The sequence below is a fragment of the Phyllobates terribilis genome, unplaced genomic scaffold, assembly GCF_046119375.1.
Source record: "Phyllobates terribilis strain yellow unplaced genomic scaffold, ASM4611937v1 Scaffold_4__5_contigs__length_816908805, whole genome shotgun sequence".
NCBI lineage: Eukaryota > Metazoa > Chordata > Amphibia > Anura > Dendrobatidae > Phyllobates > Phyllobates terribilis.
In genome coordinates, this window is record NW_027362764.1 from 210555832 (window position 1) to 210577510 (window position 21679).

Consider the following 21679-nt stretch of genomic DNA (forward strand, 5'->3'; position numbering starts at 1 on the left):
CATTATTATTATTAATAAAGCATATTTAGTAATAATGTCATTGCTCAATGATTTGGTCTTATTTGCCTTTTTTATTGTATAGTGTTGCACAGTTAATATGACTATTTTCATTATTACTATTCCGTTTGGAAAATATTAATTTTTTTGTTATATACAGTATCATGAGAATGTGAACAGTAGGCACATATCCCATTAACAACCAGCACTTCTGTTTAATAATGAATGCTTCCATTTTTCTTTTTTTTTTGTCTAAAGATCTTGTAGAATTAACCCTTTCAGCCTAAAGCACCCTGGGGATGAATGGGTCTTCTTTGTACGTCACTGCGATGCATGCAAGTAGGCCTCTTCTGCAGGACTGCATACACACAGCACTGCTCGCTGTACGACCATCTATGCCGTTCTATCCTCCCGAGTAGAAAGCTTTGATGATAATAAATTAGAAGCATAGCTGACATAACCATCTTTGTCCCTCTTTCTGTCTAATTATTTATCCAGATTGAGCTTGACTACTGGAAAATTAGTTCTCTCCAGGAGGTAACAGAGCTGAAAGGGGTTTTTTTTGTCATGGAGAAAGAAAGACTAGCAAGAATAACTTGCAGTGTGTGTGTGCCTGGCTGTCATTCTTGTAAGGTGTACAGACCCTTCTGCTAAGCCTCGTGACACGGGCACTAGAGATGCCTGATCTGGTACTAGTTTCAGGCTTCGCTCTGATATTATAAGGGAACCTGCATAGCAGGGGAGCAATTGAAAGCATATGCATCTGCCTGGCTTACTGTCTGCAGGAGCAAGCACAGTGTCTGCCAGCACAGGCAACGCTCTATAGGAGAGGATCACCAACTGTATACTAGGACTGCAATGTAATGATCCTGTATGTCACAATGACAACTAGGTACGCAAATGTCATACAGCACGATACATCACTGTCCACTATGGTATATTTCAGTATCCACTCTTCCTGTAATATTGGTATGAAAGCCTGAGCTATTTTAATATCACTGATTTGCCTTTTATAAGCATCTGCGGATTTTCAGAAATATTTCTGGAACTATATGAATATATTATCATGACATATATGATACTAAATAGAAATCTTAGCCCTAATAACATGAAGAAATAAAGAATATATCATCTATTTTAATGTTAAATTCTGCAGAACATGTGTCAGCCAAAAAAATGAGCTATGACTGGTTATGTAAAGGCAATAACCAGCAATGGTTAATATATATATGTATATATATATATCATAAAAGTGCTTATAAAAGTGAAAGACATAAACTGTAAGAGCAAATAATATAAATATCTCTAGATTTACCTGTATTATAGAGCGTGAACAAAGACCTGCTTTTCTCCCATTCCTAGTTTCTGTTCGGCAGGCCACACCCTATCAAGCATTTTGACATCACTGAAATTTTACATTAATATATGCTACGCATCAGTAATTGCAGGGAATATGATGCTGAATTTTTAACTATTTTTTTAACGGATGAGAAAAATAAAAACTAATAAGAAATGATCACTGCCATTACTATTTTAAATGTAATTTTTTTTTAAATCTGTTAACATTTTTTTTCCCCTGTTCTTTTTTTTTTTTAGATCTAATGCCCTTTATTAGTAATTCATGTCTGTTTTTTTTTCATTTTTTTACAACTGGAATGAATGAAACACTATGAGACTCTAGGGAATAAAGTTACATATTATATAACCAAATATTTACTGGTATTGAAAGTTTTTTATTTTTGTCATTTAACAGTTTTTACGACTAACAAGAATTCTAAACGGAGTAATAAATAGCGACATTTTTATACCACTTTTAAAAGTTTAAAAAAATGGTCCAAGATTTTGGAATTTTACAACTTTTTCTAACTATGAACCAAAAACGATCTCACAAACATACGGGGGATTTACTAAGTATTTAATATTTGACCATTATGTGGATCTCTAAATGTGATGTTTGCAAATTTTGAGCAGTTAGCAGAAACGTTTATATTATCTTTTTATTCACATATTACTTCAAATTGATATTGTTTGCATAGATATTGTATGTCTATAACTACATCAACTCCTACAACTGATTTTTCATTTGCCTGATGGGCTGTGATGTATTTGTAATATTTAAACATATTTTTATGTCTTAAAGATAATTTAACAGTGTAAATTCAAGTGTTTTTTTGGAAACCTTTGTAAAAAATAAACTAGATTTCATGTGTTAAAACGACACTTATTTTTTACATTTTAGTTAACTAGACATTTAAAACTTCTCAGAATAAAAAAAAAGGTTCATTTAAAAGAGAATAATGTTTTAATGCTTTTCAAAATTATTCTACATTTGTAGTAAGAATAAAAAAGAAAACAAATACTAAGAAATATTGTTCTAAAGGAACACTGAAAAAATTCAAATAAGATTTCAAAAAACATTAACAAACTCGTACGACAATTCTGAGACAAAACTGCTAAAAAGATCCGATAATCCGATAATTAATAAAAGAAGCAAAAAGAGACATATCTTATTTTAACAATTATGCTCTTGAAAATGTTATCTTGTAAAAGAACAGCAGTATTATTCTGGTGTAATAAGTAACTAAGCAACCTGATATCTGTGGGTTTATATACACCTTAAAAAAATATGGAAACGCATATCGTAAAATTGCTGTCAAGAATTCGTACCTAAAATGTCCCCATTTGTTATATTAAACCCAGATTTATCTTTTCTAATGCAGTCAGTATCAAATATTGTGACAGCCACTTGTTGTTTCACTTTCTAGAAACAAGAGGACTTAAGATAATATATTGTATATTTATTTTTTAAGATTAACATTATGTAATAGGAATTGTTACAGGATGAGCCTATAAAGATTAGATGGCAATAGTTATACAGATTTACTCCGTTTCACTATTTTCTGCCAGCACAACACACAGTTGAATACTGCAATGAGCCCCACCCTAGATGCTGCATGTATTTTCACTGTGCTAAAGGAAAAAGGAGGAAAACTCCTTATCCGGCAAGAATCATCCGTTAACAGCCCAATAATTACATTTAGATGTATATTTTTTGTATCATATATTGAGGAAGAGGTACCTGTTGGAAGCTGAACTTGTATAAATTGTTTTACATAAAAAGATCATTACTAGGTCAATTTATCACCTTCAAATACATCAATATTTCTGCAACTACCTCTGCATTTCACTGCTGAAAGCCAAATTCAGATTTCTTGTAGCCCGAACTGAAAAGTCTACATACATATAAGTTTTATTTTGTGAGAATTAGACAATTATAATAGATCGTAACATTTTTTAATTAATAACTTCTTTTTTTTTTCTTTGGAGAAAAAACATGAATGAAATTTAAAGAAAAAGCGAATACATAAAATAACACATGCACCACCAAGGAGAACACTATTTAACTACTAGAAATATGATCTTAAGACTTAAACAAACACCGTACAAATCAATTTTTCACACTAAACGAGATCAAGAAAGTCCTTGGTCCTTATAGATCTCAGGCATTTCTCCTTGCTATATGTCTATCATTGATTTAACTATTCAAGCCACATTTCGTATACAGTAATGGATAGGGTGGAATTTTGCTTTGGCCCTCATACTTACTAAAGCAATGAATAGATATTTTTCTATGTTCAAAATATGATACAAATTCTGTACTTACACATGCCAAGTATGAGCTTTTCAATCATATTTTGTATGAAGGTGCCACTATCCTGACTCTTCGGATTACAGCTTGACCTGTTGCATTAAGCTTCCTTGAAGCTCGAAACCCTTAGATCTAATAAGGCCCAAGCCTTCAAGGATATTACTTTTTTTTTTTTACTTTTTTTTCCATTATTATCTTCAGATCATTAAAATCACCTAATACAAAACTGATTGACCATTAACTGGGATTCACTAAATTCCTTCGAGAAATCTTGAAACATCTATTTTTACTTCCTAAGAAAGGCTTAAAATGAAAATCTAGCAAAGCAACACACTGTATATAGTAATAATACTGTAGCCAAATATCTTGAGATTAATCACAAGGTTCGTGGGTTATGGACCGTTTCTATAACTCCGTTTCTCATGGTCAAATAGAGATACCTGTCGTTTGTAACATCTTGCATTTATTTTCCAGCCCTGCACTGCATTGCTCATTACGTGTCTGCCACACAGACAGGTGAGGCTCAATACTAACGTCAAATGGAAGAATGTACGTTTATTCCGTATCACCACTAAAACCATCAATCTAAATAATAATAAATATCAGAATACAAAATACATCTGAGAATTAGTAACATTGAAAAGTAGATCTCTGAATTACAAATCTGCCTGGTGGAAATACTGTATCCACTTCAATAAAAACACAGTATATAATCACGTATATATGTCAAACTACTCATAACTGCAATGCGAGATCATAAATCCACAGCTATTATAGAATTCAATGGCTCCTGGACTTGCACCTCCTTTATGACAGGAGGACACAGAGGTGTATGATGCTCTACGCTGAATGGATAGGAAGACAGACAGACAGATAGATAGAAAGATATATAATAGATAGATAGCTATAAGATAGATAGCGATAAAATAAATAGCTATAAGATAGATACGAGATAGATTAGATAGATGTATCTTAGCTGTTACTAATTGTAAGTTTTTTTGGGAGGGGGCGTAAGCATGCATACATATATATGTATATATATATGCGTGTGTATATTATATATACAAATATAGTATATATATATATATAGTGTGTGTATACATATATATATATATATTTGTATATATATATAGTTAGATATAGTTACTGTATATATAGTTATAGTTATATACAAGTGTTTGCCCATCCTTTTTTCCAGATGATCTTGCAAGGCTGGAATAGACATTTTTAAGCGTAATGCTCTTATTTGTGCCTTGCGATGGTTCACGCCCAGAATACAGTGCATGGTTAGCACTGCAAACAAGAAGAACAAAATGAGCAAAGACTGAAGTGGCCATAGTTAAATCCTCGGTCACATATCTTCAGTTGCTGCAGGATCAATACGAACACATTCATGGAGTTGTGTGCACAGGCGGTTCTGTCAAATGACGCAAACGACATATCTACCTCAATCTCTACATTAATATCAAATTTGTAAGCAAATAAAAACATGAAGAAAGATTACAAAAGAATAAAGAGCCCTAAAATCTATCTATTTTTGAGTCTTCTACATGTAAGTCTGTAAGTGGCAGCCTTTTTTATAACAGATAATCATTAGGTATCGAAAGTGCTGCTGGGTTAAACTGAAACGTCATAAAGGAGAAGAAAGAAAAAGAATATAAACATCTTATTTCTTGTTCTGAGATCAAATAAAATTCACTATATCCAAAGGCAGGCGGTTTGATTTCTTGAAGCATGTAGCACTAGGGAGTGGCTCAGTATACCCTATGTAGAAATTAGATACAATGATAAACTGGATAGAAGTAATTCTCAACATTTACAAACTGTGAATCAAACATAATTCGATAAATAATTCATTTTTATGTTGGAAATGATATTCGGTTTCCCTGTTATCCAAGTTATCCAAGTTGCAAAGTCATGCAGCCATCTTAGACCACCATATCTATACACCACTATGGCAGCCATATTGGACTCTCAAGAGCTAAGTGTCTACGCCTTTTTCATGCTCTTAGACTTTCCAATCACTTTGAAGGTCACGTAGGATTTTTACTGAAATGTAACAACATTTGTTAAATCTCCATCACGAAAATCTAGGTTTATTATCTCCATCATGAAAATCTAGGGGCATTTTATGCAACAGACAAACCTTTAGCTTCCTGCTATAAACTGGCGAGAAACCTAAATAAGTCAATCCAATTTCTCATGTTATCTTTCCACACTAGTATATATGACACGTCGACTGTTTACCCTGTATATTCATGTGTATATTCTGGAATGTTCTGTATGACACCCTGCACATAGTCATTGCTATGGACACGAGGGGGTGTCACTCTGGAAAATTCTCCTGACAATTATACTGTACACCACCGTCACTATCATAAACCTGCACCAAGTAACCGTCAGCACCATGACAGCACTAAATAAGCTTTATCGCTATACAGTATCATTACTTCTGCTCCTCCTTCATCCATGATAGGAACCTATATAAAATAATCTTTCTGATGTTCTAGATCTTCTTACGTTCCATGTTGAAACCACAAATTAGCTTGTGATAATTGGGCCCTAAATCCATTTTTTCCAACTAGGTTAGTAGAAAATTAGATGAAGAAATTGTCTACATATATGCAAACAGTAAAAGGCTACATTTGCATATGTTTTAAATAATCAGTATGAAGCATGGACATTTCTATGCCTCGGTTATATGAAGATTCATCATGTTCTTGATAAATGAGTTTATCTTAGTGATTTTTAATGATTCAATTTTTTTTCTGCTAAAATTTGTTAATATCTAAAAACCACTGATTTGTTCCTAGAATGCACATATACAGCATCAGTATAAATATATACTGTCACCATGGTCTATGTGCACTTCTTCCAGCATTGTATGGCCCGTATACAATGTGACATGTGGGCAGCATGTATCTCATGTAGGTTTAAGTGGCGGAGCACTGCTAGGTGAAAGTCACCCTCCCTGCCTACACCTAACTTCATTTTACAGTCAGCAGACGTTTAGTCCAGACAGTGCTGCTGCCGCCACCACACGGGTAGGTCTTCTTCGATGTCTTCTATGGCACGCCCAGATCATCTACTACTCACTTCAGAATCTCTCTAGTCTGCATTAGGAAGAACATGGTCTGTGAGCGTGACAGCTCCAGCACAAGCCACTTCATCTGCCTTCACCAGACCCTCGCCTGCAGGGCAAGATCTCACAATTCTCTTTAAATACACTTACACACACCAACATACACTAAGCTTCCCTTTAAATTCACATACAGTATACAACCAATGCCAAAACAGATTAATATCCAAATCTCAATTAACATCAATATTTTTACTAATTAAGTTGAAGAAGTTTAATATTTCAACAATAATCTTCATTTAGTTTGACGCTAATAAAACAAATCTGACAAAATGGAAATCTGTGTCACTACATTACATTTCCTTTGATCATTAAACCCCCTCCCAAGTCTTTTGTTTTCGGGAAGCATAAGATTATGCAGCCAATTAATAAGCTAGAGGTGGGATCCAGATCCAGGCTAAAAATATCCATTTGGGTGGGAACAACAGAATGTGACATAACAAAGAATTGCTTTGCAACGTGAAAAGTGCATTGCTGGATGACAGAGGTTAATCTAGAGATAATTGCCATCTCACAGCTGCAAAGAAAGTAACAATAAGGGGGGATGCATCGCAGAGGAGAAAAGGTCGGGCATCCAGCTGTGGGCTCACCTTGTGACTGCAGAGAAGAGCTTGGCATGATCTTCAGGCAGAAGCTGTGCAGAAGATGCAGCATCAGTCAGGACAAGGCAGGATGCTACTGCCCATGCACTTGCTACACCCAGGCACACAGAGCACCAGCAGCACGTGGGAGGGGGAATTTGTAAGACAGAGGACGCTGCCATCTTATAAGAATCGCAGGGGGGCTGGATGGGAGGAACCAAAGATGCTCTGGTATGTGCATCCATCCCATGAGAGGCGCCTCTTCCTACGTTGATGATGTGCATGGTGGTTTATTCCAGAACCCTGTGCGGACGGTGATTGGAACCCCGGAGTGGTGCTGAGCATTCCAGGGATGGGATTCTTAAGGCGTGGCGTCAGAAGATGCTGCCTGGGGAATGGCTGTGACCATAGATGCACTTTAGAACTACTCTGAGGAGAATCCCCTCATTCACACAAGGAAATGGAAGCTTTTCCCTCATTTCATTGACTTCAGCTCTTTATCTTTACACATCTAGCTGCCTTCTCATACCGTACTAGTAACATAAGGAGACATAAGGAACATTGGAAGCTCTGACGAGCAGGGTCCTCTATTCTTCTGTACCAGTCTATCATTCATTAGGTTCAGGATATTGTTGTTCTTTGTCTTTTGTTATGTACTTAGACCCTTATTAACCATAGCATCCTGGAATAACGGTGATGTAAAATAAATATAATCATTTTGTCCATAAAGCTATCCTCTAGATGTAGCTGTGGATTATGATGGTGCTATATAAATACATATGATTAATAATAATATTAAAAATAATCCGGAAATTATAGTTTTATAGTTCAGGCTGGTCACACATTCTGCAGTGAGACAAGTAGACAATGACAATTCTGTGCTTTATATCTGTGACTGATTTTCATTGGGCTCAGCCCGAAATATTCCTGGAAGAAATGTTCTGATAATATCATTCTCATCAGAGATCAGGAAAATGAATTAACATTTATGGGATTTTTAATTTTCCCATTTCACAAAATCCTGTTTCGATCCTGAAAAGATATAAATGAGTCTGAATAATCATCCTTGTCAGCAAAAAAGTCATTATATGCATGTAGTATCTGCATAGATTTGTACACTATCTTAATTCAGGAAATTGCTTTTCAGAAGAATCTAACATTTATGGCAGGCACGCTGTATTAAAATCAACTCCATAATTCAACTGTTACTGGCATGGCCTGTCAATGTGACGGCATGACAGGGTCTTAGAAGCCACCAACCTATAACTTAGTTTCCCCCAAATAACATACTTTATCGGAGGTTTGATAAACAGAAAGTGTGTGTGTATATAGTATATATTTGTATATACATTTTGCAAAAATGTGGATAATTCTGAAGGATTCACAAACTTTCAGGCAACACTGTATGTATATACACTTCTCAACATTAAAATCACAATAGCAAGAAAGAAAAGTCTTGAAATTATGGAAATCACAGGATCAATTAGCATGTTAATAATATGCAAATAGGCAATGGCATGAAGAGGCCTTCATAAGGTAATGTCACATTGGTCCTACTCCTGGGAATATGTAGGTGGTTGGCATAATGTACGGTGGCTGAACCACTCTAGTCTTCATTCCAGGTTCACTAACAGTTTGATGTTGCATTGATTTGGTCGTAGAACCAGTGGTGTAGTCATTTCTCCAAAATATCTTCTAAGCTGTTTTTGAACATGACAACTACAGACTGCATGTTGTTCATGCTCCTGTGAGCAGCCTACATGGCATAAACATGCTACCATGGCCTGCAGCGTTTCCGGCTTTGTCACCCAGCCTGCAGCTCTCCTAACAGTTATCTATCTCGCCACTCACAAATTTACTAGTAAGAGGAAAGGTGAGGAGCTGTGGGAAAAAATTGTGAAGTCTTTGTCGTCTCAATCACTGCCTATGCACAGTGCTGAGATGAGTTTGTAGCTGGCTGTTGCACTATGCATAGTCAGTGACGGAGCTGACAAAGCTGCTGAAGCAGAGCCTAGTATTATGACAAAGTCATCTTGACTACTGAGGTGCTGTGCCCTTATTAGGAACTGCCGGAAGCAAGAGGGCTGCCTTACTCTGCTTCTCGTGCTCACTGGGAGTTGGGAAATCACTTCAGCTATGCAGTGGTAGAAGAAGTGGCTCTTGCCGGAAGCTCAGTGAAGATTGCCTACGGCTAAGGGCTGGTCCTTTGAACATTATGGCATTAGGAGAGCAGAGTCAATTTTTTTGCGGCCCTATAGAACCTGAGGGAACGGCCCCTTTCCGCACCCCTCATACTATGCACCTGGCTAGAACCATTAGTATAATTTGTCTAATGTGCTCATGGCAACATACTTACTGTGAAACCACAAACCACCTCTGTGCACATTCTGCCAGAGACTTAAAATAGAGGCTGAGTGCAGTCTCGACCTCTGCTTCATTCAGACAGCACCTAGCCTCATTCACAGGGGGTCCCCTGTTTAGACAGGCTATCTTTCAGACCTCCACCAATCTACTACTTAGCCTTTATAAATGGCGAAGTGATAATATGTTTAAGGCTTGGATGGCCCATTAGTGTTAAAGAGTCTCTTGTTGCTTTGTATGTATAGATATAAGCAGGGGTGGGTCTGTTTTTTGCTCTCCTGAGTGCATGACAAATATGCTCATTATCAATGGTGGGCAGTTGCAGGATCATGAAAAGCATACTCATGTTGATTGCGAGGACACTGCAAGTATGCAATCAGGAGGTAGGGAGTGGCTCTAATACAGAGCCACAGTCCTGCTCTACCGCTTAAGAAAAGAATTACCTCTGATCTAAGTTGTTTAACCCTTTGAATGCCAGAATCAATACTAATTTACAGAAAGACCTGAAAGAGACTTGCCTCATTGATTGAGGCCCATAACTAGTATGGAGAGACATCCCAGGGCCCTTTGAAGGACTCCAGGGATGTCTGACCATGTCTCTAAATGTTAGGACCAACCTAACAATTGACCTCACATTTTCCTCTGATATCATATTAATATATGGACTAGTGTTTGTACATATAGATGTATGCCAGGACATTGTAGGCAAAAAAAATCAAAATGAAACATTTCTATGGGATTTAAAAAATAAAATGTAATATTAAAAAACTGTAAAAATATGTTAGGTCATGAGCACAACTTTGTACACTGAGTAGTGACCGTTCTCAGGTGTTTCAGCTCAGGTCCCATTCACTTCAATAGGAGGTGAGCTGCAGAACAACCACTACACAAAGGAATAGATCTTTTGGGCTACCTGCTTATCTGATGACTGCTACCTGCTAATCTGATAACTAATCCTAAGGATAGGTCATCAACATCTTAAGGCTGGTAAGCCTCCTCAGTAATATAGCATCCCCACCAAGGTTTCATCCCTTCCCGGTATCTGATGTACATGCTTAGTAGGTAACATCAGACACTGTATTAGCTCTGATTTCTGCTTAATTGTTACTGTCAACCACTGGCAATGGCATAAAAGCTTCGTAATCCCCCTAGCACCTGATTCGGGTACCCTTTGCTCCCCCAAGATACAGAGTGGTTGCCGTGGCAGCTAGGAACCTTCTGAAGGTTCCTACCATCTTTGTGGTTCTATGAAGCCATCCAGTAGCTTGTCTTTATAGTAAATTCACTATATATTGCAATATTGAAGAATTGCACTAAATTAGATCATCAAAAAGTTAATTTATTTCAGTTCTTCAATTCAAAAAGTGAAACTCATAGATTATATAGAGTCATTACAAACATAGTCATCTATTTCAAGTGTTTATTTCTGTTAATGTTGATGATTATGGCTTATACTCAATGAAAACACAAAAGTCATTATCTCAGTAAATTAGAATAATTAACAAAAAACACCTGCAAAGGCTTGCGATACGTTTAAAAAGGTCCCTTAGTCTGTTTCAGTGGGCTCCACAATCATGGAGAAGACTGCTGACTTGACAGATGTCCAGAAGGCAGTCATTGACATACTCCACAAGGAGGGTAAGCCACAAAAGGTCATTACTAAAGAAGCTGGCTGTTCACAGAGTGCTGTATCCAAGCATATTAATGGTAAGTTGAGTGTAAGTAAAAAGTATGGTAGGAAAAGGTGCACAAGCAACTGGGTTAACCGCAGCCTTGAAAGGATTGTTAAGAAAAGACCATTCAAAAATTTGGGGGAGATTCACAGGGAGTGGACCGCTGCTGGAGTCATTGCTTCAAGAGCCACCACACACAGACGTTATCCAGGACTTGGGCTACAACTGTCGCATTCCTTGTGTAAAGCCACTCATGACCAATAGACAACACCAGAAGTGTCTTACTTGGCCCAAGGAGAAAAAGACCTGGACTTTTGCTCAGTGGTCCAAGGTGTTGTTTTCAGATGAAAGTAAATTTTGCATTTCATTTGGAAATCAAGATCCCAGAGTCTGGAGGAAGAGTGGAGAGGCACACAATCCAAGCTGCTTGAGGTCTAGAGTGAAGTTTCCACAATCAGTGATGGTTTGGGGAGCCATGTCATCTGCTGGTATAGGTCCACTGTGTTTCATCAAGACCAAAGTCAGAGCAGCCGTCTGCCAGGAAATTTTAGAGCACTTCATGCTTCCCTCTGCCGACAAGCTTTTTGGAGATGGAAATTTCATTCTCCAGCAGGACTTGGCACCTGTCCACACTGCCAAAAGTACCAATACCTGGTTTAAAAACAACAGTATCACTGTGCTTGATTGGCCAGCAAACTCGCCTGACCTTAACCCCATAGAAAATCTATGGAGTTTTGTCAAGAGGAAGATGGGAGACACCAGACCCAACAATGCAGACGAGCTGTTACGGGTGTGTCAGAAGTGACAGTCGCCCTGCAGTTGGTTGCAGGAGATCTCTACGTTTGGCATTGCAGACACCTTATTAGAGGCTGCCTCTGTAGGACCCAGGAGCTACCTTCCTCTGGCTAATTAACACCCTGGCCTGGGTGTATAAATAACTGTTGTCTGCTGGGGGGAGTTGCAGGCGATACTCACATTACCATTTGTGAAGGCTCGGAGCAAGTGCATTACTTCATCCTCTCTGGAGCTATGATGACGGGTGTTCATCTCTCTGAAGTCGACTAAAAGCTAAGCTATTTTCCCTTGTTTATTCCCCCTTGTTGTCTTTAGTGGTCAGTGGGGATCGACTAGCGCTCATCCCCCTCCCTTCCCTAGCCAGGGCCCAACGCCAGGGAAAGACAGGGCGAGGTTCGCGTGCGGCGATTGGTGAAGAGCCAATACAGGGACGTTAATGGAGACAGGGTGATATTAGATCAGCCTAGGAGGTCTCCACTCCCCCCTTTCCCTAGAGTCTGGGCTCCCTTTCCCTCTTCCCTTTGTGTTGCACTAAGTCTTTCCCACACCTTACGTGACATTATCGCCGGCCGAGCACATTTTGAAAGGGAAATAAACCCAAAACTGACACTTTGGTTTCTTTTTTGTGTGTGTGTTTTTTGGGCGTGTTTTTTTTTCCTTTCTCCTTCGTATGGGTTCAGTTGCAGAGCTCGCAGAGCGGCTGTGCAGTCTGTCTCTGGAGGTGAATGACCTCCGCTGTGAGGTTCAGCAGCAAAATAGACAGCAGGGGATGTGAAAATCTTAAAACATAACTTTTAATGTTATTATACTAAGAAAAATATGCCACTCATAAAAAGAGTCAAGTCTCTAAACCAGATTGATAATTGCCAGAAACATAGTAAAGAGACAGTCCCTATGTGAATACATTTAAAAATTTGAAACAACCCTGCAGTATGGAGATCAAATTTTTTTAGATAGATTCTATAACAGAGACAAAGAAGAAAGTCAGGGATCAATACAATAACCCTATATCAAACCAAAGCCCTCTTATATATAGATTTTCCTTAATAGGTACAAGCACTAAAAATGATCTTTAAACATGTATTCAGGATGGTGAGATATGGAGCCTGAAAGACAAACGTTTAAAACATTGTTTATTACCCTTTTGCTCGTCAGTGTAAAACAAGGTGATTTAACATGTCTCTAGACGTGTTATCTACTGCTTCTTCATGAGTCCTGTTGTAATGGTGACTGTGTAGTGTGCTACATTGGCTGTGTGCATGTGGCGCCCCATGGGCCGGTTGCCACAGTAGTGTTGCCTCCTTCACCGGAGGTGATATTACGCTTGGAAGCAGGAGGAGCTCCCCACGTCAGGTAAACCACACACCGGAGCTGCACCCAAGACGCAGTACCCGTTATAGGTTCGCACCGCCTGCTAGTATGGAGCTTAGGGCAGTAGTGAAGAAAAGAGACCGCATGATAGCTCACAGGCAGTGGGGCCCGCAATGGAGAGGCGCAGCAGGCCGGCCTCCAAACCCACCTGACGGGGTGGACTCCAATTGCTTCCAGGCTGACTGGACCCTCCTGGACCTAGTGACCAGTGCCCCGGACTGCACAGCTTTCTCTGCAGTAAAGGTAACCGGACTGCATTCCTCGTGTCTGTCTTCTTCTTCTGCGCCTCCCAGCAGCTGTGCTACCACCGCGACTATCATCACTGCTGCCACCCTGCTCTCTGCACCCTGTTTCCCCCGCCGCCATCCTTCATATAAGCTTTCTCAATCCCTGGGGGCTCGCTTCACCCATGGGAAGTGTTTCATCCCAGCTACTATACCATCTATCCTCCAGGGTCCACACAGCAGCGCTGGTCATCCCTGACCAGGCACCACAGGTGGCGTCACATAAAGACTACTAATCCCCTGTAAATACTCCCTTCATCTGCTCGGCCAGGGCCACGGAGCTGGGCCACTGCCACCGTGACCTCCCTGGAAGACTGCCAGCCCGGCTACCGAGTACCCTAGGCCCTTACGGCCGCTGCAACTGGCGTAACAAACAGGATTTACGGACCCCATTAACCGGGTCCTGTGTGCCACAAAGACTGTGTATAACTGTATAAACCGCAGCCATTACTGTAGCACATACGGAGTTAATGATATGTGGGGTGTCCCATCGTGGACGGAGCCTCGGAAACGGCGCCAAAATAGGCACCTCCCTGCATAGATTGTACCAGAGTTGTCTGTCACTCAGGCTGAAAGGTGCCAGCCTTCCCCTTTGCATCAGACTGAGGGGGGAGATTGTCGCCTCCCCCTGCAGAGGGCTGTGTGATCATGACTCGCCCCATGGGCCGTGGTCAGACCAAATGCTGTGGCGGTCTATTTGTAGAGTTATGAATGTCCGACTACGCCACCCGTGGATTGCGGTCAGGGATGACCGCCGCTGCAAGGCAGACCGCTGAGGCTGATGTCGGTGTGCAGCACAGGGATAGGATAACTCCCCAGAGTGTAGCCTCAGGGCAGCGTATGTGAATGCTGGGGGTGATAGTGCAGGCCTCAGTAATAAGAGTTCAGAATCCGCTTCAAACAGTCCAGGGTCTTTATTGTAGGTATTACTACTGACCCAACAGGAGTACCGGGTAGGAATGGGCCTGGGTGTCTGAGAGCACTCGGGCGAGCCCCACTGGTCAGGGTAAGTGTGAAGGCCTACCGTTCTCTCTCTGCCCTTGCTGATTATCCCCCTTTTCGTGGTGTGATAGCCCACGTCCCTGAGCTGGCCGTGTACTTCGCCTGTATGGCTTGCGACTCGGGCCTTAGGTACCTTTTGCTTCCTCCTGCTGTACTGGTCCCTCTGTGTGGCGGAGCCTCCAGGCTTCTTAGGCCAAGGGACCTGAAATCCCTCGCGGGTTGGTTCTCTGCTGCTGGGCTTGCAACCCTGACAGCCTCGGACCCCAATGTCCGGTAGTGTAGTTCTCTCAGCCAGGACCGGCTCTCGTCGCCTCTGTCCCTGGCTCGCAGCTTCTCCCCTGCCTCACGGACTCCTCAGCTGCTGCTGACCTGTCCCTCGTCTCTGAGAACCCTTCTGGACACTTCAGAAGTGGGTTTTGGTCTCCCTAACCCTGCCCCAGTTCCAGCTTTTATAGGGGCAGCCTGCTCCCCCTACTGGCCTGGGACAGGAGGTGCTGCATGCTAATGGTCCCTGACCAGGGAACCTCCCTCCTGCTCTCAGACACAGCCTTTAATATTTGTGGCATCCAGGCCTGGAGTGACACAATCCCATCCATCCAGCTGCTGCAGCCCTGTGCTGTGTGAACCCATCCATCCAGCTGCTGCAGCCCTGTGCTGTGTGATCCCATCCATCCATCCAGCTATTGCAGCCCTGTGCTGTGTGATCCCATCCATCCAGCTGCTGCAGCCCTGTGCTGTGATCCATCCACCCATCCGACGATCCCAGCTGCTTCAGCCCTGTGAATACAACACCAGTGTGAGAAGCTGTGCAGCTAGAGTGAGACTGTACAGTGACCAGCAGAGCAGTCTCGGTGACCGGCTGAGCGACGACATAAGCATCCGGAGCGGTGAGTCCTATGCCGGCAAGGGTGAACTAGTGGGGGAGAAAGATGCCCAACTTAGGCGAAGCTCCCAGAGCGGGTGCTGCCACAGCCCCCATTGTGCCGCTGTCTATGCCATACATCCCAGAAGTGGCCTGGTTACCACAATACTCAGGGGAGTCGCATACCCTTAGCAATTTCAAAGAGAGCCTGCGTAGCCTGTTTGACGTTTACCCCTTGGCCAAAGGGCTGAAGGTCAGCATTCTAATCGGTCAGCTAACTGGTGCCGTGCAGAGGTAAGTCAAGTCCTGGCCGGACACTGATAAACGGACAGTCAAGCACATCTTAGCAAAACTGCAAGACACTTTTGATACCGCGCCAGAAATAAAAATGCGGTTCTTTGGCTGCAAACAAAGGATGCAGTACAGTGTGAGAGACTATGCCCTCAACTTCCAGGAGGCGCTGCGAGCCATTAAGCAGATTAATCCTGACAGCATTCAGGAGGAGGACTGGCTATTAACAGAGCAATTTATAGAAGGACTGCTGTCTACCATGCATAAGACCCAATTGCGTATAATGTCCTTACAAAACCCTGACATGAAATTTGCTCAATTTAAGGACAGGGCACTCTGTATGCTACGAGAGATGACCGCTAGCGATACCGCGCCCACTAAATGCCCAGCAATACTCTACCACCAGGAGGCAGTGTCATTGCCCCAGGAATCTGTTGAGGCTGATTCCCTAACACTGAGTAATGAACCCTCTGCAGACTTACGCCTACAGGTACAAGAACTAACCAGAAGTGTGGCTGCATTGGCAAAAACAGTGCAGTCTCTGCAAGTGTCTTCCCCTACAGAGAAGATCCAGCTGGCCTCGAGTCCAGATGACCTGCCGTGACGACGACAGAAGAGGATCCCATCCACCCGCACCAAAGGAAGAGGCACCAACTTCTACGACCCGACCGGGCGGCCCATCTGCCGACGCTGCAACATGGTGGGTCACATCGCAAGGTGGTGTCCATTAAACTAACGACCCCTGGTGGCAGAGGACCAACCCCCAGGAGTAAAGCAACCTGGTCCACACAGCTGGAGGGATAAGTACGTAGGGGGACGGCTGATCCTGCCCGTCGTGATTGATGGCATTCCATTGAATGCTTTCTTGGACACTGGTTCCCAAGTGACCACGATGCCTCATATCCTTAACAAATGCTATTGGGCTGACACTGACCTTACCCATCGCCCTGATGATGACTTGACTATAGTAGCAAGTAACGGTCAGCCTTTGCCTCAGGTGAGGTATAAAGAGGTGACCCTTAAGGTGGGGAGAGTGGAACTTGAATCGCAGGGTTTGATAATTGTGGATATTGATAAACGTGAATGCCATCCCATGATCACCCTAGGTACAAACATTATTGAAAACTGTCTTGGTGAGATAATTGTGTTGTTACAGCAGGTAACTGAAACCGCCAACTCCGGACAACAACGAGTCCTGCACAAAGAGATTAGAGCTCTCATGAAAAGACAACAGGTAGAGTTGTCCGGTGGAGAGATTGGCAGGGTAAGGGTGAGTGACCCGTACCCCATTGTGCTACCCCTGAAGAGTGACATGATGATATGGTGTAGGGCAGCCATGGGCATCTGAGGCCAAGACTACCAGGCCTTGGTAGAGCCCATTTACTCTTACAGCAGACCCACTATCCTGACAGCCCGAGAGGTAGTGGATGTCAGAAAGGGGAGGGTACCCATATGAGTATTAAATTGTGGGGAAAAAGAGGCCAACTTACCCAAGTATGCTACAGTAGCCAAGCTCTTTACTATTAGTAATAACGCAATCCAGGCAGTAGAACCCTTGGACCCGTCTGAAGCGACGGAGGACAACGGCTCCTCGGGATGGTTGGAGGACTGGTGTCAGAAACTGCACATTGGTACTGATTCCACCCCTTCACATCAGAAAGATGGGGTCTACCGGGTAGTCCAGGAATACGAAAGGGTATTCAGTAAGAACCCCCTGGATTTTGGGCAAGTAAAAGGTATCCAACACCATATCCCTATGGAAGACCACCCCCCTATTAAAGAGAGATACCGTTCTGTCCCTCCTGCTCACTACCAATGTGCCAAGAGCATGTTGTGAGAAATGAAAGCAGCAGGAGTAATAAGGGATAGTTGTAGCCCCTGGGCAACCCCCTTGGTACTAGTCAAAAAGAAGGATGGTACCATGCGTATGTGCGTCGACTCTAGGCAGATCAATCGCATCACCCATAAAGACGCCTATCCCTTGCCGCGTATCGAGGAGTCGCTAGCTGCCCTGAAATCAGCTAAATGCTTCTTGACCCTAGATCTCACCAGTGGGTACTGGCAGGTTCCCGTTGCAGAGGCTGACAAGGAGAAGACCGCATTCACTACACCAATGGGCTTATGCGAGTTCAACTGTATGCCATTCGGGCTGTGCAAAGCCCCTGGAACGTTCCAGAGGTTAATGGAGTGTTGGCTTGGGCATAAGAACTTCGAAATGGTACTGTTATATCTGGACGATGTCATTGTCTATTCCAGAACCTATGAAGACCATTTTAAACACCTGGCCGAGGTATTCAAAGCCCTATCCAACTTTGGTCTCAAGGTGAAGCTATCCAAATGTCATCTCCTGAAACCCAAGGTACAATACCTAGGCCATGTTGTGAGCGCAGAAGGCGTGGCACCAGACCCGGATAAGGTCATCTTCATCAAGGACTGGCAGAAGCCAACTACCATTCGAGAGGTACGACAATTTCTAGGGTTGGTTGGCTATTACAGATGATTCATCAAGTGCTTTACCAAGATTGCTGCTCCCCTTAAGGACCTCTTGGTGGGCCACTCCAAAAAGACGAAGACCAAGAGCCCTCCGATTGAGTGGGACGACAGGGTGGAAGAATCCTTCAACCGCTTGAAGCTAGCTCTCACGGGAGACAAAATCCTGGCTTACCCCGACTATGGTCAGCCGTTTATCCTGTACACAGATGCCAGCAACGTTGGGTTGGGAGCCATGTTGTCTCAAATGCAGAAAGGCAAAGAGAGGGTCATCGCCTTTGCCAGTAGAAAGCTTCGCCCTACCGAAAGGAACCCCATCAACTACAGTTCCTTCAAGCTGGAGTTCCTGACCATAGTCTGGGCAGTGACTGAGAGGTTCAAACACTACCTCGCCTCCTCCAGATTTACAGTCTTCATGGATAACAACCTGCTGATGCACCTGGAGACTACGAAGCTTGGTGACCTAGAACAATGATGGATGGCTCAGCTTTCTAACTACGAGTTTGTGATCAAATATCGGACGGGAAACATGTACGCCAATGCTGATGCTTTGTCCCGCATGCCAAACTTACCATACTCGGGAGAAGATTTGGAAGACCTCGAAGAAATTGAGATGCTGGCCTTCCACCGCCAGGGTGCTTCCCAATGCTCCCATTGTGTGAAAAACAAGCAGTTGGCCGTTCAAGAAGTCTCTTTCAACCCATTGTCCCACCATGGATGGGCAGAAGCGCAGGACAGTGACCCGGCCGTCCGCATGGTGAAAGAACTGCTGAGCCAAGCCAATTCGTCCCCAGGCCCAGATGCGCCACCAGAAGCCTTGCAGCTGTGGAAGGAGAGAGCCAAGTTGTTCTTTTATGAAGGTAAATTGTGCAGAAGAACCATCAACTCCCGCACGCTCAAGCTGGTATGGCAGATAATGGTTCCAAAGAAGGATGCGTCAATGGTCCTGGAAGCTTACCACGGTGTCACGCTGTCTCTGTATACTGGAGGTAGGGGGCCTAAGCTGACCCTAAGCTGGGGCCCTGACTAATCCCTCAACCTGGAGGTACTGTTAAAGGTACAGAGGTCCAGGCCGCCAGCGTAACCCCTACCTCCTGAAGATCCCTGCACCTCAGTAATCTAGTCCTGAGAAGGACCCCGATCACAACCAAAGGGAACAAGAAATAATATGCCCAAACACAGTATTTAGACGAACGAGACAGTACAAGGGAAAAACCAAAACCACCTTGCATACAAACAACTTCTCAACTACAACAGAGGGAAAACCAAAGGGAAAGGAGATAAATGATAAAGCGAGGAAAGGGAAAAAACACTTCCAAGTACACTTATCTCAGCAACTCCAAACACCACGATCCGCTCTGTCAGTCTGAATGAAATGCTTTCACCGACACCTCCCAGACAGACCAGCAGGTATAAGAAGGAGTCTCACTACAGAAGTATTGATTGCAGCTGGGCGAGGCTGGACCTCATCTAGCCCAGAGAGAGAGAGAGAATTAACTCCCTCACTGCCGAGAAACACAAAGCACCAACAAGTCAGCTGCGAGAAGTCAGGCTGTGTACTCGTGACGATCTTCGTGGCAACACACCCGTGACAGTACCCCCCCTTCTACGAGGGGCCTCCGGACCCTCAGGGCCAGGTTTATCCGGGTGAGTCGTGTGGAAGGCCCGAACTAATCGGTCTGCGTTAATATCCGACGCAGGAACCCACATCCTCTCCTCAGGACCATACCCCTTCCAATGAACCAAGTACTGAAGGGACCGGCGATTAAAGCGTGAATCAATGACCCTCGATACCTGGAACTCCAAGTTACCATTGACAACCACTGGAGGGGGAGGTAAAAGTGACGGTACCACCGGCGCCACATACCTCTTAAGCAATGATCTGTGAAACACGTTGTGAATTTTAAACGTAGGGGGGAGGTCAAGACGGAATGCCACCGGATTAATTATAGAACTGATTCTGTATGGCCCGATGAACCTGGGACCCAGTTTCCAGGAGGGAACTTTAAGTTTTATATTCCTGGTAGACAACCATACCCGATCGTTCACACTTAAGTCCGGACCAGACACTCTCCTCCTATCAGCCATACGTTTGTATCGGTTCCCCATAGTATTCAGATTCTTCAGCACCCCTCTCCATACTGAAGCGAGTGATGAGGAAAATCGTTCCTCCTCAGGAACCCCCGAAGAGCCCCCCCCACTGAAAGTACAAAACTGGGGGTGAAAACCATATGCCCCAAAAAACGGGGACTTACCAGTGGACTCGCTCCGCCTATTATTAAGAGCAAACTCTGCCAGAGGTAAGAAAGAAGCCCAGTCCTCCTGGTTCTCTGACACAAAACACCGGAGATATGTCTCCAAGCTCTGGTTCATACGTTCCGTCTGACCATTGGTCTGAGGATGAAAAGCCGATGAGAATGACAACTGCATCCCCCGCCGTGCACAAAACGCCTTCCAGAACTTAGACACAAACTGAGACCCCCGATCAGACACCACCTCGGAGGGTACCCCGTGAAGCCTCACAATCTCCCCAATGAACACCTGCGCAAGAGTTTTAGCATTAGGGAGAGCCGGAAGAGCGATAAAATGTGCCATCTTGCTGAACCTGTCCACTACAACGAGTATGACCGTTTTACCCGAAGACGGAGGGAGGTCCGTAATAAAGTCCATAGACAGATGAGTCCAAGGACGCTCCGGGATCTTCAAAGGTAAGAGGGCCCCAGACGGACGGGTATGTGAGGTCTTAGAGCGCGCACAAACCCCACAGGACGCGACAAAAGTTACCACCTCCTTATGTAAGTTAGGCCACCAAAACCGACGCGAGAGGAGATCCACAGTTGCTTTACTCCCCGGGTGTCCTGCAAAAACTGAGTTATGGTGTGCCTCGATCACCTTTTGTCGCAACTGATCTGGAACAAACAATCTCCCTGGAGGTCCAACAGGGGCGTCCCCCTGAGCCTCCAATACCTCCTCCTCCAGCTCAGAGCATACTGCCGAAACCACCACCCCCTCCTGAAGGATAGGAATCGGGTCGTCCGTATTCCCGGCCCCCGGGAAACTACGAGATAAGGCATCCGCCTTTACATTTTTTGACCCAGGACGATATGTAACGACAAAATTAAACCTGGTAAAAAACAATGACCACCTAGCTTGTCTGGGATTCAGACGTTTCGCGGACTCCAGA

The 21679-nt window shown here is 43.3% G+C and overlaps 1 pseudogene; it reads left to right on the top strand.

Moving 5' to 3' along the window:
• LOC141264636 (uncharacterized) overlaps nt 1–9561 on the top strand; it is a 49666-nt pseudogene extending 40105 nt beyond the window's left edge.
• The last annotated feature ends 12118 nt before the right edge of the window (nt 9562–21679 follow it).